The 3,484-nt window shown below is 39.2% G+C and overlaps 1 non-coding gene across 1 annotated transcript; it reads right to left on the bottom strand.

The window, feature by feature from the left end:
• Nucleotides 1-1,365: 1,365 nt before the first annotated feature.
• LOC139178730 (U6 spliceosomal RNA) lies at nucleotides 1,366-1,472 on the bottom strand. Its single transcript, XR_011563224.1, has one exon. It is a non-coding gene; the product is annotated as a U6 spliceosomal RNA (small nuclear RNA).
• Nucleotides 1,473-3,484: the final 2,012 nt, after the last annotated feature.

Raw genomic sequence — 3,484 nt, 5'->3', positions numbered from 1 at the left:
CACCTCATTAGAACTGATTCAAATGTATTCTTTTTAATGGCTGAGTAATACTCCATTGTATATATGTACCACAGCTTTCTTATCCATTCATCTGCTGATGGACATCTAGGTTGCTTCCATGTCCTGACTATTATAAACAGTGCTGCGAAAACATTGGGGTACACATGTCTCTTTCCCTTCTGGTTTCCTCAGTGTGTATGCCCAGCAGTGGGATTGCTGGATCATAAGGCAGTTCTACTTCCAGTTTTTTAAGGAATCTCCACACTGTTCTCCATAGTGGCTGTACTAGTTTGCATTCCCACCAACAGTGTAAGAGGGTTCCCTTTTCTCCACACCCTCTCCAGCATTTATTGCTGGTAGACTTTTGGATTGCAGCCATTCTGACTGGTGTGAAATGGTACCTCATAGTGGTTTTGATTTGCATTTCTCTGATAATGAGTGATGTTGAGCATCTTTTCATGTGTTTGTTAGCCATCTGTATGTCTTCTTTGGAGAAATGTCTATTTAGTTCTTTGGCCCATTTTTTTTTTTTTTTTTTTGGCCCATTTTTTGATTGGGTCATTTATTTTTCTGGAATTGAGCTGTAGAGTTGCTTGTATGTTTTTGAGATTAGTTGTTTGTCCATTGCTTCATTTGCTATTATTTTCTCCCATTCTGAAGGCTGTCTTTTCACCTTGCTTATAGTTTCCTTTGTTGTGCAGAAGCTTTTAAGTTTAATTAGGTCCCATTTGTTTATTTTGCCTTTATTTCCAATATTCTGGGAGGTGGGTCATAGAGAATCCTGCTATGATGTATGTCGGAGAGTGTTTTGCCTATGTTCCCCTCTAGGAGTTTTATAGTTTCTGGTCTTACATTTAGATCTTTAATCCATTTTGAGTTTATTTTTGTGTATGATATTAGAAAGTATTCTAGTTTCATTCTTTTACAAGTGGTTGACCAGTTTTCCCAGCACCACTTGTTAAAGAATTGTCTTTAATCCATTGTATATTCTTGCCTCCTTTGTCAAAGATAAGGTGTCCATAGGTGTGTGGATTTATCTCTGGGCTTTCTATTTTGTTCCATTGATCTATATTTCTGTCTTTGTGCCAGTAACATACTGTCTTGATGACTGTGGCTTTGTAGTAGAGCCTGAAGTCAGCCTGGTTGATTCCTCCAGCTCCATTTTTCTTTCTCAAGATTGCTTTGGCTATTCAAGGTTTTTTGTATTTCCATACAAATTGTGAAATTATTTGTTCTAGCTCTGTGAAGAATACCTTTGGTAGCTTGATAGGGATTGCATTGAATCTATAAATTGCTTTGGTTAGTATACTCATTTTCACTATATTGATTCTTCCAATCCATGAACATGGTATATTTCTCCATCTAAAAAATATGGAACGCTTCACGAATTTGCATGTCATCCTTGCGCAGGGGCCATGCTAATCTTCTCTGTATCATTCCAATTTTAGTATATGTGCTGCCAAAGCGAGCACTAATGTGTATTTAAAAAGACGTTTAAATTAACAGAAATATCTCTTTTCCCTGAAAATATGTATATTTCTATGGCAGTTTTACAGACTTTTGGCATTTAGTAGAAAGGCATGGCACAATGTCTTCAGAGCTTTGCCTTGTGCTTTTTCTGCATGTACTTGAGTCATTGTCTACCTCACTTTGAAGTAGATCTTCTATTTTTCCTGGCCCCAAAATCCATTCTGACAGACAGTTTGCAACATATTAATATTAAAATCTAAGAAATGTTTTGAGTTGCACTAAATTGAAATCATGAGACTTTTGCTATGAAACACCACACAAGAAAAAAAATTCTCTTTGTTTAGAATGAAATTATCTGATTTAAGTCAGGTAACTTCCCTGTTTCCTTTGTTGTTCAGTTGCTCAGTCATATCTGAACCCCCTGGACTGCAGCATGCCCACCTTCCCTGTCCATCACCATCTCTCTGAGCTTGCTCAAACTCATGTCCATTGAGTTGGTGATGCCATCCAACCACCTCATCCTCTGTTGTCCCCTTCTCCTCCTGCCTTCAATCTTTCCCAGCATTAGGGTCTTCTTTTTTTTCTTAATTAATTTATTTTTTAATTGAAGGATAATTGCTTTACAGAATTTTGTTGTTTTCTGTCAAACTTCAGCATGAATCAGCCATAGGTATACATATATCCCCTCCCTTTTGAACCTCTCTCCCATCTCCCTCCCCACCCCACCCCTCTAGGTTGATACAGAGCCCATCAGGGTCTTTTTTAATGAGTCGGCTCTTCGCATCAGGTGGCCAACATATTGGAGCTTCAGCATCAGTCCTTCCAATGAATATTCAGGGTTGATTTCCTTTAGGATTGACTGTTTGATCCCTTTGCAGTCCAAGGGATCCCCAAGAGTCTTCTTCAGCACCACAGTTCCAAAGTATCAATTCTTTGGTACTCCCATTCTTAGACTCATTAGAAAAGACCCTGATACTGGGAAAGATTGAAGGCAAGACGTGAAGGGGTGGCAGAGGATGAGATGGTTGGATGGCATCACTGACTCAATGGACATGACTTTGAGCAAGCTCCGGGAGATAGACAGGAAAGCCTGGTGTGCTGTGGTCCATGGGATCTCAAAGAGTCAGACAGGACTGTGTAAACAACAATTCATCCTTCAGTTCAGTTCAGTCGCTCAGTCATGTCTGGCTTTTTGTGACCCCATGGACTGTCACGGTTTGCAACAACCCATCCTTAGGGGTGGTCCCAATGTCACCTAGTTAACATAATAAAAGATACCTTAATAGCTGTCTTCACTTGGAAAATTCCAAGGATTTTAGGAACTCTGAGCCAGAAGTGAGGTTGAAGACCAAATAGAAGTTTCTTGTTATAAATCACAGTATTACACTACCCAACTACTCAACAATTAAGGCCACTTTATTCATGTTAGCAGTGTGTCTTCCATGTTCCCAAAGCAGCCTAGAGAACATTATTATTGCCATAATTTCTGTGTAGCAAGTTCGCTTTCATAGATAGTTACATCACTATTGCTGTTTCGTCATTATGTCATGTCCAACTTTTTGAGACCTCTTGGAGCATAGCCTGCCAGGCTCCTCTATCCATGGGATTTCCCAGGCAGGGAATACTGGATTGGGTTGCCATTTCCTTCTCCAGGGGATCTTCCTGACCCAGGGATTGAACCCGGATCTCCTACATTGTAGATTATCTCTGAACAACCAGGGAAGCCCTCTTTATATCATGATCATGCTAATTTGGTTATGTTCTCTTTCTGGGATTGTGACTCACTTTACACCACTTGGAACAGAGAAACTAAATATATAAAATGCCGTTAAAACTAAAATTGAAAAGAAATATTTTTATTAAGTCATGTTTTCTCCATTCACTTAATGTCAAAATAGTTTCCCCTAGTGCTTCCCACTAGGCTATGGACTTTGGGACAACATTTCTGTCATTGTTTTCTGCTTATATCTTTCTTCCCATTACTAGGCCAAGTTATTTGATAACTACTTCTAAG

This window comes from Bos indicus, chromosome 22 (genome assembly GCF_029378745.1).
Source record: "Bos indicus isolate NIAB-ARS_2022 breed Sahiwal x Tharparkar chromosome 22, NIAB-ARS_B.indTharparkar_mat_pri_1.0, whole genome shotgun sequence".
In the NCBI taxonomy this organism is placed as follows: domain Eukaryota; kingdom Metazoa; phylum Chordata; class Mammalia; order Artiodactyla; family Bovidae; genus Bos; species Bos indicus.
This window is presented reverse-complemented; position numbering and strand designations above follow the sequence as displayed.